We start from the raw sequence: 14358 nt of genomic DNA, 5'->3' as shown, positions 1-14358 counted from the left end.
CAGAATATCTAGGCGGAAAGGTCGGGAGTTCTAGAAAACCTAAGAAAATGCAGGTCCAAGCAGGGAAAAAAGACATTTACACATCATTACTACTCAGGAAAAGGTTGAGTGGAAGAAAATAAAAACAATCAGAATAACTTATTAACCCCAAGGACCTGGTGTTAAAAAAAAGGTGCAAAAATTGTATAGAGTGGAAATTATCTGCTTAAAAGAAGTTAACCTCTTCCTCCAAACACACCAAGTTATGCTGCATTCCCTTTTCCCTTTATCTTCTTTTAAATACTCCGTGTTTACTTTTGAACTACTGGTTAATACCTATAAATGTTATTTTCTTTCTCCCAGGTAAGGATCGGAAAGATTTCAGATGGGCCCTAGCTCGTGATCACTCAAGGCTTTGGGCATATAAATAACAAAGATCCCTCCTTTGGGCTTCCCTGGTGGCGCAGTGGTTGGGAGTCCGCCTGCTGATGCAGGGGACGTGGGTTCGTGCCCCAGTCCGGGAAGATCCCACATGCCGTGGAGCGGCTGGGCCCGTGAGCCATGGCCGTTGGGCCTGCGTGTCCGGAGCCTGTGCTCCGCAACAGGAGAGGCCGCAACAGTGAGAGGCCCCACCTGACACTTGTCTCCACATAATACTGTTTGCATCTGGACTTGGGCTGTCACCTGATCTTGTTATTTTCTCCCAGATGGCAAGCCAAGCAGAGGAGAGAGTGGGGGAGATTGGAGGCGGTGGTGGTGAGTGATACCAGCGAGTGGCGGGGTGGAAAGGGAAAGGGGCGAAAAACAAAAACAAAAACAAAATGGTAGTGGGGGGAGGGGGAGGAACACGGAACTGGGATGGCTAGGGAACAAGCAAACAAGGAAGAAAATCTCTGAGAAACTGTGGTTACAGGAATTCCTGCAAACAAAATAGTGCCTCCTTACCCCCTGGGGGTGGTTATTAGTACCGGAAGGACATCATTAAAACACTGCTGGGGCCTACACCAGCCCTCCATCCTGTGGGCTCCAATGCTTAAGGCCCCCTCTTTGGCCAACCAGAAAATGTAGATAATTAGATTATGTCAGTTGTCTTACTGCAGTCCCCTAATAATAATAGTAAAGATAATAATAATATCAACAACAACAGGATAATAGCTAAGTTATAGAGTGCTTTCCTAAACACTTTACTTATAAAACCCACCAGAAAAAAGTGCTACTTAACAGAGAAGGAAATAGGAACAGAGACGTTAAGTCACTTACCCAAATCACACAGAAGGTAGATATGGATGAGGGCCCGAGGCCCAGCCTGATGATTTGGCTCTAGGGTTCCCCGCTATTAACTCTTACACTGCGATTGTGCTTTGTTTAAAAAGCTCCAGGAAGAAAGACTTTTACAATGGGCTCACTGCCTCCCATTTTCCTGTCACTAAAGCAGCCCTGGCCTGGCTTTTCATTTATAGAATTGTCTCCTTGGCCGGCCTAAAGCTGCAGGCCAAGATGGTTCCCCAGTTCTTCTCAAACCTTCTGGGCGCCTGAAGTAGGTGGGCTAGGGTGTGGCATGAGGACAGTGGCATTGTCCCGCTCCTTAAGCACTGACTCCCAAGCAATAACGTAGAGCCTGGGGATGGCCCCACCTGTGGAATGGGGAGGAGGAATGGTCCACTGTTAATGGTCCTCCCCCGCCCTCTCCCAGCCATCAGCGCCTTAGTGGCAGTCACCCTCCAGCACCCAAGCCCAAATTTTGAGGGCTCCGAGTCCCCCACGCGCGCTCCTGACGCACGCAACCTTGGTTACCAGGGGTCGAGAGGGTGGGCGGGGAGCCATGGACCTCTGCGCCGTGGAGCGGCGAGGGTGATTGGCTGGGGGGAAGCCGCGTGCAGCGCGCAGGTTGCCGGCCGCCTGGAGGCGGCGGCGCGGGGCGTGGGGGGCGGAGGGGGTGCGGGGCGGGCCAGCTGCTCCCGCGGCGGCTCCCCCGAAGACGCAGCGCAGCATATTTTGCACATGAGTTCAGAGGAAGAGGAAGTGTAGCCGGCGGACGCGCAGCGGCGACGGGGGCGCGTCGGGGCTGGAGCCGGAGCGCGCCGGGCTCAGGGCGCAGCGAGCGGGAGCGCGGCGGCCGCGGGCTCCGCTGAGGGACGGACGCACGGATTGCAGGAGGGACGGACACACGAGCACGCCGTGCCGCCTGCCCCGTCCCCACCCCCTGGCGCCCACGCCTTCCCCGCGCTGCCTCCTCTATATGGCAGAAACTTTCCTCCCGGGACGGAACACGCTGTCTCCGGGAGCCCGCGCCCGCGCCTTCTCCTCGGCTTAGTCCAGAACGGTAGGTGGGCGCCTTGCAGGATTCGGGATGGAGGCGGGCGCAGGCGGGGCGGGAACCCGGCGGGCAGGGGGAGCCTGGCGGGGCGCCTCCCTTCAGGTTGCCGAGGCTGGGCGTGCTTCCCAGGCGCCGGGGCTGCCAGAGGGCCATCCCCGTCCCCTGCACCCCGGCCCGAATTGGATGGGGCTGGGGACAGGATCCATGGGACGCAGCGGTCTTGGGCCAACTTTTTTTTGGAAAAAAAAAAAAAATCATCCCTGGCGAGCCATGGGGCGGGGCACCCCAGAGCAGTCTGTTGAGGGTCGTGGGCTCCGCATGCTCGGGGCGCCTAGGAAGGAAGCAGAGGGGAAGCTTCGAGGCTACAGGTGGGTGTAGGACACTGCTGCAGGGGGTCCTCGGCAAAGATCAGGCGGGAGCTGGCCGAGGAATCCAGGTTCAGGAGGGCGCGAGGCCGGGGTGGGCTGGGGTGGAGGCGGCTCCCGCTGCCCTTCTTCGTGCGCCCCAGGAGGTGCGTTTGTTCCCGGGGCAGCGGTGCTGGACGGGCGGGAGCAGATGTGCCGCGCGTTCAGAGGAAGCGCCACGGCCAAGGAAGGCTCAGAGCCTCGGGGCGCGGGAAGTCCCCGGCACTGAAAACGGGCATCTCCCCTTCTGTAAAGGGGGTTTCTTCCCTCGTCCTCAACACTTTCCTAGGCCCAAGAGACGCCAGGGTGGACCTGGGTGAGGGCGGGGTAGCGGCGGCGTTTATTTCAGGAAGCCCCGTTGTCAGGCATGTACACCCCCCTCCTGCGCCAGGGCTCATGCCCTTCACCTAGACTGCCGCTGTCTTTGGCCACGAGAACCGCGTGGAGGCCAAAGTGCAGTAACCCAACCGCCCTGCCTCCCTGGTGCTTGCACCTGGCTGCCCTGTGTCGTTGTGGGTGGTCCCCAGGGACGCTGGGTGGTGTCAGTGAGTTTGTTAGGGGGTTTAAGAACAAAAAAGTATTAAAAAAAAAAAAAAAGTCTGGCACCAGTTCCTATGTTTGAGTGACTGACTGCCCTGGTCTCTAGCAACCTAGTTTCCTTTTTGTAATTGGTACAGCTGTTTTCAGATGGTGGGCGCAGTCGGGCGAGGCCTCTTCCAGCCCCTGCCATCGTGTGTCATCTCAGGATAAGTGAGGCCCTGCCAGGAAGGAAGGCAGGCGTAATGTGAGCCACCTCTGGGCCCGTGCGTAGGGCTTGCTCTGCACCCCACGTGTCCCTGGCCACAGGGATTCCTAATTTGTACCTCTGAACAGCTGAATTCCCTACCAAGTTCAAGTGACCCCAGATGTCACCAAACCCCACAGAGGGGTAAAGCAACAAGCTGTTTGGGGCTCTTTGGTGCGTGTGTGTGTGCTAACCTCATTGAAATCACTTTAACCTCAGAGGGAGCTCTGCATCCTCTTTTTTTTTTTTTTTTTTAAACATACAAATGTTTATTAGAATACTTATTAGGTTCGTATTTCTGCGTAACAAATTTCCACAAAATTAGCAGCTTAAAACAATACCCATTTGTTATCTCACCATTTCTGTGGCTCAGAAGCCCTGATGTAGCTCAGCTGGGTACGCTGCTCAGAGTCTCATTAAGGCTGAAATCAAGGTGTCACCTGGGCTGGGTTCCTGTCTGGACCTCAGAGTTCTCACTCAAACTCACATGGCTGTTGGGAGAATTCAGTTCCTTGTGGTTGTATGACCGAGGCTCCTGTTTATTTGCTGATTGCCAGCTGGGGCCACTTTCATCTCCTACAAGCTACCCGTGGCCCTTCTTTTGCCATAAGTGGGGTTTCTGGCCTGACAGCTGGGAGGACACCCCTCTGGCTGCATTTGTTTAGCAAGTCGCTGGGTCGGTTTTTCTTTGTTTGTCTTTTGGCTGCATGGACGTGGGGCAAATGGAAGAGAGGTGTTGTGCCGTTAGCTAGTAAATTTGGTGCAGGAACTGAAAGAGAATTAATTGGGAATACGAGTCAGTGAGTTCTTTTTCTCCCTCTTGAGAAGGAATTTTTGGCTTCCATTCAAATAATTGCTTTGTCTGTAGGGAAACAGGCAGAAAATCTTTGGCATGAGTGATGTGAGTTCCTGTAAAGCTACTTGTGTTCTTCCAGTCTTAACTTTTCAGCAGAATCGAAATTATGTGGGCCCATGGCTTGGTGGGCATGGGTGTCTTGCTAAATTTCTAAGTTGGTGGACTAGGGAGAGGGCCCTGTGACTCTTTCCCCCACTCACCTCCTTTTAAAAAATATAGAAAAGTTGCAAGAACAGTGACCACCCAAATACCCGTATCTAGAGTCTATAATTTTACAATATTGGGTTTATTACACATCCGTCCATCGGCAACTTATTGTTTTATGCATTTTAAATTAAATGACAGACATTGGTACAGGTCACCTCTAAACGTTTCAGCACACATTTCATTATTTAGAGTTCAATATATGTTCATGATTTTCTTAAGGTAAAATTTATACATATGGTGAACTTTTACATACATACATATCTCCATATAGTGAAATGCACAGACCTTGAGGGTAACATTTACATAATGTTTCGACAGATGCCTACACCTGTGTAACCCTCATCTCTATCAAGTAATGTTGCCATCTCCCCCAGAAAGTTCCTTCATCCCGATTCCCAGTCAGTCCCTGTCCTCACCCTTTGCTTCTCACTCAAAGTTAGTTTAGCCTGGTCTTGAACTTCATATAAGTGGAATTTCACAGTATTGTGTAAAGCTTCTTTCACTCAGCATGTTTTTGAGGTTCACCCATGTTTTATGTACCAGTAATTCAGTCTTTTTTATTGCTGAGTTATAATCCAGTATCTATTTATAATGCAGTTTGTTTATGTATTCCCCTGTTGATGGACACATGAGTTATTTCCAGGTTTGGGGGGTATTGTGAATGAAGCTGCTGTGAATATTTGTATACAAGTCTTCCTAGGGACATATGTTGTCATGTCTTGTGGGTAAATGGAGTGGAATTGCTGGGTCATAAAAGAGATGTATGTGAACCTTATAAGAGACTGCCAGACCTTCTCCCAACATGGTTATACCATTTTACACTCCCACCAGCAAAGAATACAAATGTGAGATTCCAGGTACAGCAACTCATTTTCCTAGCCAATCAAGAGCGTGGTAGACCAGTGTTCTTCTGGGGCCCGAGGGAGCCAGAACTTGGAACATCTGAGACAGTCTGGACCATGTTTTCATAGATGAAGGAGCTGAGAGAAATCCCTGACTCTGCCAGTAAATGGGTTTACTCTTAAATTATTGCAGACAGTCAGACAAATATTTTATTTTTAGAGATCTTCAGAGAAGGGAATTCCACAGGGGAACGTCCCCTTGGTTGTGAAAGAAGATCGACTGCTTTCTATATAAAGAAAAATAAACCCCAAACCCCAAAGAATTCCACTAAACTTCTGCTTCGAAACTCCTGGGGGATTTCTGGCGTATTGGTCTGGTTGCTGTGAATCTGGTGGAGATTCCCGTTGGATTTCACCGGCTGAGGCAGCTGGCTGTTGAAAGCGGTTGTGTTTGCTTTGTGAGGCAGGTCAGATTTGGCTTTTTGAAGGCTGCGAGAACAGGTTTCCTGTTAAAGTGATGTGACCTGTCAGTGAGAAACATGGCCTGTCAACACCCCTCTTATTGTCCTGGCTGAGAAAATGGGCCGTTCCCTCTCAGGTCCCCTTGCACCTTCGTCCCCGTCTGTGGGCCTATAGCCAAACCTGGTCTTGGCTGATCCAGGAAGTAGGAATGGAGTCTCCTGCTTATGTGAGACCCAGGATGAAGCTTTGACATCTCGCCGAGGTGTCTCATTGAGGTTAGCTGACAAGTGGTACAGAGTCTTAAGACATTGGACTATGTTTGGAGACTGTTCCCTTCACCCGCCAGCCTAGTGCATTGCCTGCCACAGGGTAGAGGCACAGAATAATTCTCATGGTACCCATCTGGGTGACTGCCTGTCTGGAGGTTGGCAGGGATGGCCAAGATGTCAGGACCCCAAGACGTATTTTACTAGAGGCCACTTTACTGTAGCCCGTGAAACAGGTTCAAAGTGTTAGGAAAACTTTGCCAACTGTAAACTTCCATTCTAGTAGCACAGTTTTTATTTTATTACAGATTTTACTATTGCTGTTAACAAAATTATCATTATAGCTACCCCTTGCCAGGCGCCCAGTCTTTGCCAGGCACGGTTAGGCTCTTTACATGCGTGCTCTGAATCTAATCCTCGTGAGAGGCAAATACTATTATTATCTGCACTTTGGCCTTGAGGAAACTGAAGCTTAGAGAGGTTAGGGAACTTGCCCCAAGTTCACATTTTCATGTTTCCTGGACATTAAGGGAAGAGGCTGTGACCTTCTGGTTTCGCAAATGCAGATTCCATCTGCAAGCACAGATTTCCAAATACACGAAGCTGTCGTAGAAGAGAAATGTAAGCTGGATGGGGGATGGAAGTTGGAACAAATGACACACTGGAATCACTTTCTTAAGTCTTTTGCCTTTTTCTTTTTGTTTCAGGCTTTCTGAGATTTGGGGCACCTGGAGCCTGGGTAGAGGTACTAATTTTGGTGACAATTTAAGATATTGTTGGTTGTGATGATTGTAATTTTATCGTAGGGAAAGAAAGACGTTGCCAGCTGTTTGGTTTGAGTGTCTGTCGCTGAGCTGTCCACTACAGTAGCCACTGGCTACATGTGGCTATTTACATTTAAATGTCAATGAATTAAAAGGAAATACAATTTAAAATGCAGTTCCAGTCTCACCGGCCACCTTTCAAGAGCCCTAGAGCCACATGTGGTTATTGGCGAGTGAATTTGACAGAGCAGATGTATTTTCATCCTTGTTGAAAGTTCTGTTTGATGGGGCTACTCTATACTAAGCATTTCTCTTTTGTCCTTCAGTTTAAGAATTGGCCACACTCTTGGCTAAAGCTTAGGCTGTTTTTCACTGACAAAGAGATAAATTTAGCCAGACATTTCTTTTATGTTTATAAAAAGGTTTGTGTGTGTGTGTGATCCTTCCTTCCATTCACATTCAGTTTTTGACATAAATTTGAGTTTCCCTTTTCTCCTGGGCCCCCAAAGGGGCTCTCGTTATTATCGTTGTGTATTTTACCAGGATGCTTTCTCTGAAAAGAACGGTACAGCGGGCAAGCGATGGCCACTGCTTGAGGCCCTGTTAATTTCCTTGCTCTCCAAAGAATTCAGTTCAGCTTTTAAATATGCATTTGTGCGACTTACTCCCTACCTGGGCTGAATTCAGGAAGAAAAAGCGCTCTCAGCGGGGCCAGAACCAAAGAGCTAGAAAATCAGGTCACATTCAATGTGTGATGGCTACCTGCCAAGACTGAGGTGGAGCAGACATCCTTTGGGGTACCTGGGGGCTTCGTTAGGGGGTTTTCCTGGGTTGGGCCTGCCCCTATGGTGCAGGGAGCAGTGGAGGGGCCGCAGCGTTGTGTCTGATGGTGCAGGATGGTGACGGAGGGACGTCCTCTTTAGGGGGTGTCCACTACTCAGGCTCGGTTCAAAGGAGAGGGGCGCCAGCCCACGGGGGTCAGTGGGGAACCCAGCTCCCCCAGAGCTGGGAAGTCAACATCAGCTATGTTTGCTCAGCTTGTTTGATGCTCACCAACTCTCGTGCTACTTTATGAAGCTGTATTGGATGTTTCCACACTTTTTCAACTAGGAAGCCAGCTGCACTTCACTGACTACGTTCTTTGGCTTTTGAAACTAAACTGTCCCATTGTGTTGTTCCATAGACAGACCCCCTGGATGGGCGGCATTTATTCTTTGCAAAGGATTATCAGCTTCCATTCGTGTGTGTGTGTGTGTGTGTGTGTGTGTGTGTTTGTGTGTTGGAAGTCCCTGAACAGTATTTCACCCCGAGGAAATAATTCTGAGGAACCTTCAAGTTTTATGGAATAACTCCCAGATTACTCAGATTTGGAGAAATTTTTGTAATAGACCTTATCCATTAAAGTCGGATGAGAAGAGATTAGGTTAATCACAGACTCTGGTTAATGGAACGTGACCCTATCGTGTATTACAAGATTTTGGAAATGCAGAGTACAAGAAATCAGACTGTTCATTTGAACACTAATTTAGAGAGGTCTTCGGGGATTTTTCCAGTGTCTTGGGACACTTTATAAGCACCCTTTCAGTGTGGTGTAATTATAGCAGGTTAACATGCTAACCTTTATCGTGGATAACAAGTAGTACTAGTAGTAGTACTTATAATGGTTAACATTTAGACAGCCATTTCTAGGTGTCTGAGCTCTTCTAAGCCCTGTTAAATTAACTTATTTAGTCCTCACCCTGCAAGTGGATTCTGCGGTCATCCCGATTTTATAGTTGAGAACCCTGAGGTTAAGTGGCTCCCTTGACGTCACTCGGCTAAAAAGTAGGGGCCCTGGAACTTTAACCAGGCACTCTGGCTCCAGAGCCTCACCAGCCCCTGTGCTGTGCTTTTAAAAAGGCGAACTTGGGAGCAACAGGCAAATATTCCAAAGGCCCTTCCCATCCTTTTCCAGATAATAGGCACCTTTCCTTCTCCAGAAGTCTGTTGACGGAGTAGGTGTTCCTGTGCATCTCTTGGGGCAGGGCATTGGGGTAGTTGTTGTTGAGGATGAAGATGTAAACTGCCTGCGAGGAGTTTGCTGTCCCATGGGAAGATGGGGCGGTACCCAAAGCTCCAGAGCTCTCTCCCTTGAGCTGTGGACTGGTCCATCCGGCTGCCCACCCCACCTCCCCTTGGTTGGAGTTAACGCATCCAGGACAAACTCCGGTCTCCTCTGGCCCAACTGCTCCTTTCACGGCGTCCCTGTCTTGGGAGGTGGCCGCTGCAGCTTTATAGGTGCTGAGGCTACAAACCTGAGAGGAGTCTTGGATGCCCTCTTTTTCTCATGCCCTGTCTCCAAACCACTAAGAAATCTCACTTCCTTCCTTTAAAACGTATCCAGAATTTGACCTCTGCTCACACCTCATCACCACCTGGTCTCCCTGTTCCAGGGTCAGAGTGATCGTGTCTCCCTCGGGGCTTGAAACCCTCCGAGAGCTCCCATCTCACTGGGGACAAAGCCAGCGTCCTGTCCTGACCACGGCTGCCCAGGCTACCCCACTTCCCCGGGCAGGTCCAGGACATCCCGGCCTGCTTGCACTTGTGGCCACCTGCTCCCTCATCCTAGCGCTCGCCCTGTTTGTCACCTTCTAGGGGAGGCCTTCCCTGATCACGCTGTTTTTTTAAAAATTGTGCCCTCCCCTGTACTTGCTAATACTCCTCTCTGCCTTACTTGTCTTTATGTGACATACTTTTAAACTTGAGCTTCATTTATTATTTTTATGTGTCTGCTCCTGAAAGTAAGGTCCACGAGGGCGGGGTTTTTCTTGTTTTGTTTTGTTTTGGTATTTGTCTCTGTTTCACTTCGGTATCCCCAGCACTTGGAACAAACAGTGCCTTGCACCTACTAAGTGCTCAGTGAAGGAGGGCGTGATGGTTAATTTTATGTATCAAATTGGCTACCCCGGGGCTACCCAGTGTTTGGTTAAACAGCAGGCTAGGTGTTGCCGTGGGGTATTTTTAAAGATGTGATTAACATTTGAATCACCCTCCATAATATGGGCGGGCCTCATCCAACTAGTCCGAGGACTTAGAAGACTGAGGTCTCCTGAGGAGGAAGAATCTGCCTCCAGGTGGGCCTGGGGCTCAGCTCTGCACCATCACCTTTTCCCTGGGCCTTTGGCCTCCTGGCCTGTGCTATAGATTTTGGACTTGCCAGCCTCCAAGTCCAAAGACAAGTCCTTTAAAACAAATCTGCCCCAACTTCTCTCTCTGTAGATATCTACATAAGGACACACATACACACAAGAAACCCAGGAGGAAGAACAGGCTTTTGGGGCAGAGTGTTGTGTTCTCTTTGGGGCGTATTCATCTGGAAGTGCCGGGAAAGTTCCAGGTGAAGATGTCAGAATGGGTCCGTGGGCATGTCTGCTGGAGTTGGACAGCAGTCAGGCTGGGAGGGGAATCTGACAGCTAAGGGGGAGATGATGCAGTTATGGAACCTTTTTGAGCTGACATGCCTCCCTGTATTGGAGGTTCCCAAACTCTGTACTAAGGCACCCCAAGGCACCGCAGCAAGTGGTACTTGCATGTTGGATACCACCCTCATTACTAGCCCGAGGTAGTTCACAGGATCAACATCAAAGGCCACCACTTCCTTTTGATGATGTCATATCTTTGCAAAGCTGGATTTGGGGTGGTTGCTAAGAAGATCATTGTTGAACAGGAGATGAGGGTGGTGGTGTCCAGTGTGACTGAGGTTTGAGAAGTTTTCCAGTGCCAAATGGATGCACACATCCCAGTAGTAAGTAATTATGGTAACTTAAGGATGCAGGAAAAACTTTTTTTTTCAGTTCGTGTAGTCTATTCTTTCAAAAGGATGCTAAGTTGTTTATACATAATTATCAATTTGTTTGGACCTGACTACTTAATAAATCGAGCTGTGGGTATTGCTTTTAGCCTGGGGGTGCTGTGAACAAACGTATAGGGTCACTGGGGGTGCCATGACCTGGAAAGTGTCATGTATTGTTTTGCCCTGTATTGTTCTGGGTATTATATGTAGTGTGTACAGGATAAGGACCAGGGACAGAAAGACAGGGGACAAAGGGACAGGAATGAGGGCTGCACCCCAAAAGTTGTATTTCTACAAAAACAAAAGATGTGAGCAAATAAAATATAAGTATCTGTTAAATCATGGTAGTGGGTACAGAGATGTCTCATTTTTTTATCCTTATCCATATGTTTGCAGTGGTTGGTAGTGAAAGTAATTTGAAGAGAGGGGCAGAAGGAGGCTGGAGATAGAAATTTGGGGGTGCCCTTGTGTTAGGGATGACAGCAGAGAGCCTGGGAAGGGAGGGTATGAGGTCCAGAGAGATTCAGGGGATGCAAGGGTGGAACCAAGGGGGTCAGCAAGAGCACATTCTTCTAGACTGTGGTTCTCAGCCCTGGCTAAGCGGCCTAAGAGAGACCCTGGGCCCTTGCGGCCTGGGTGTTAGGAGACTGGAGAGGGTCAGGAGTGGGAAAAGACAGGGTTTGCTCTGAGGGCGTTGATTCTCAATCCTGGATGTCAGTTAGAATCACTTGGGGGGGTGTCTTAAAAATGATGCTTGGGCCCCACCCCAAATGCCTGGACATCTGGACATCAAAACAGCTGTCCAGGTGATTCCAGTGTGCAGTCAAGATTGAGAACCACCGCCATGGTCCAGGCTTTCTCAAGCTTTACTGTGATTCAGACTTTGATGAATCGTGTGTGAAAAGGTGGATTCTGATTAAGCAGGCCTGGGTGGGCTGATCCGAGGAGCGCCAGTGCTCCTGGTCTGAGGACCATACTTTGTTTGAGTAGCAAGTTCTTCTGAGGGGAGGCTGTTTTGTTTAAGGGTGGTTGTGATGGAGGCTAGTGGGAGAGAAGAAAGAAAGGTGGTCTGGATCAGTCTCCACTGAGTGTTTTCCTTTGAGAATGTAAATACCCCTGGTATTGCCTTATCTCTTGCTGTGTAACACATTACCCCCAAACTGGGCAACCGAAAATAGTAATGAATGTTTATTATCTCGCAGGGCTTCTGTGAGTTAGAAATCCAGAAGCAGCTGAGCTGGGTGGTTCCGACTCAGGGTCTCTCACGAGATTGTGGTCAAGATGCTGGCTAGGCTGAAGGCTGTTCTGGAGCTGAGGGATGCTCCCACTTGAGTGTTGAGTTCGTCGTGGCTGTTGGTTGGAGGCCTCAGTTCCCTGCTCTGGGGGCTTCTCCACGGGGTTAATAGGGTGTTCTTACAATATGGCAGTGGGCTTCCCCCAGGGACATATCCTACTGACTACACAGGTCAGCCCTGTTCAGTAGAGGAGGGGACCACTGGTGAACGGCAGGAGTATTGAGGGATATCTTGCAGGCTGTCTGTGATACATCTTGTTGTCTTCGACTAGGAAACGTAATGCATATGCAACACAGAAAACTTGAAAATATAGAAAACCATAAAGAGAATGTCTCCCATCACCTCGTGACCCAGAGGAAAGTTCTGTGAATATCTTTATTTAACCTGCCAGTTAAAAAAAAATGTGGATTTTCATATACAGATACACACATAGACACTTAAAAAAAAATAGCACCATAATATAACCCCGTTTCATACAGATTGTTCTTTTCCTTGGCATTGAATCTGGAATACTTTCAATGGGTCAGTTTTAGTTATCCTTGGGTTTCTGTCTTAGTTTGTAGGATATCAAGATTTGACACCATCCGTACAGCTGATTGGATTTTCAAGTTTTCATTTACATTTCTGGGTGGAGAGAGATGTTCTTATCATGTAAAAACTTCTTAATTTGGATCATCAGTTCCTACTTTGGGTGCCTGAATGATGTAATAAACACACCCGAGTCTTTAAATATAGGATTTGAGTGGAGAAATAAAGAATGAGTTTGCCAGCTGATCCAGCATCATTGCGTATAATTGCCCCATCTCTGGTTGCTTGTCATGAGCTGTTGGCAGTTGTTAAAATTAGCTTTACAGTCTGCCTCAGATTAGCAGCAAGTGTGGTAAATGAGGGCTCACTGTTAATGAAACTAATTCGTATTTGAAAATATAACTACATTTATTGCCCCCATTATTTAAATGTGTGCATGCTAGTTGATAGTAAAAATAAACCTTTAAACTGAGGGATTTTTTTTAAACCCCAGCTGAAAAATAATTGTTTAAGGAGGTGATGCTTTTTGAAGTGGTTTTCCAGTGTTTTACGTGCGTCTGGGGAAGTATTTCAAAACCAAAGTAGAACTACTTTAAAATAAAAATTCAAACATTTCAACATTTAAAATGACACAGAACATCGTGCCCCATGGCTGATCAGCTTTTTCTGGAACCAAGTCTATGGGGATGTGCCCTCTGTTTTATATCACAGCGGTTTTCTCCGAATGCCCTGCACCCCTCCCAGACTTCTAGAACAAGCCTCACTGTACCACGTGTATTTCTTCATTGTCTTTCTTCTCCTTCACCTGTGATCTCCTTGAGGGTAGGACCTGGCCTTTTCATTTTTGTATTTCCTAATTGAGGGCGTGACTCAAAAGAGGCCATAATAAATGTGCATTGGATGAATGAATGCATGAACTTGGAACATGAATTCTCTCCCTCATGGAGCTGACAGTTCCTGCATGAAACTGGGCCCACATATACCAAAGACACACCTCCTTCTAGGCTTGATTCAGAAAGAATTGATTTTTCCAGAGTGTCACCAGTTGAGGGATCTTTGCTTCCAGGTCATTTGCAAATGACCTCTCCTTGTAGTGGGTCTCAGAAACCCCCAGTGATTCCCTTATTTTCTTCCCTAGTCTGTCTCCAGTCCTAATAACGTTCAGCCAGTTTCTGCTAAAGAACTGTAAGGATATTTTGGCTGTTTTCCCACTGTCTCACCATAGGAGTGGGGAAAGACCTCCTCTCTTTCTTCTACCTGTGAAGACCCCTTGGATGGTTTTTCTTGGTGCCTTGATGCTAGAGAGACCCATGCACTTGGGTGCAGGGATGTCTTTTGGGAAGATAAAGACGTAAAAAGAAGAAAAAACCCTCCTGTGTGACTGTCAAATAATCAGAGCTGATCCAACCATCAACGCACACAAAAAACAAGTAACCTGGTTTCCATAGGTGTCAATGTGAAGTGACTATGGGAATTTGGAAGGGCAGAGCTATGGGGGTTGGATGGACCATAGGAAAGTACTGGAAAAATGTCATCACACACAGGTGATTTTTAGCAAGTGTCCTTTACAAAAACAGACAGTAATGAAAGGAGGAATAGCCATGAATAGCACTGCTGGTCATGATTCCCTCCCAGTGAGCTGATGCCCCAGGGTGCGCAGGGGTGGAGGAGCTAAATCTGTGGAGTCTCAGAGGGTCTCACCTTCCACTGTGCCTCTCCCAGGTCAGCATCTGGCCACCCTGAGTGTGTTATTCATTAACAAGATCCTGTAGTTACCGTGTAGCCCAGCGATCCCGCCCCTAGGTATTGCCCTAGAGAAATG

The 14358-nt window shown here is 48.3% G+C and overlaps 1 protein-coding gene across 2 annotated transcripts in view; it reads left to right on the top strand.

Annotated features, from left to right (window-relative positions):
• The first annotated feature begins 2021 nt into the window (after nucleotides 1-2021).
• The window catches only part of RFTN1 (raftlin, lipid raft linker 1), a 200673-nt gene continuing 188336 nt past the window's right edge, over nucleotides 2022-14358 (top strand). Inside the window, exons 1-2 of one of the 2 annotated variants that reach the window (XM_060099473.1) lie at nucleotides 2122-2302; nucleotides 6825-6862. The gene's annotated coding sequence lies outside the window, so the exon portion shown is untranslated. Of the gene's footprint in view, nucleotides 2303-6824; nucleotides 6863-14358 lie in introns of both variants that reach the window. The other variant, XM_060099471.1, reaches the window with a different exon arrangement.

This window comes from Mesoplodon densirostris, chromosome 5 (genome assembly GCF_025265405.1).
Source record: "Mesoplodon densirostris isolate mMesDen1 chromosome 5, mMesDen1 primary haplotype, whole genome shotgun sequence".
In the NCBI taxonomy this organism is placed as follows: Eukaryota; Metazoa; Chordata; class Mammalia; order Artiodactyla; family Ziphiidae; genus Mesoplodon; species Mesoplodon densirostris.
This window is presented reverse-complemented; position numbering and strand designations above follow the sequence as displayed.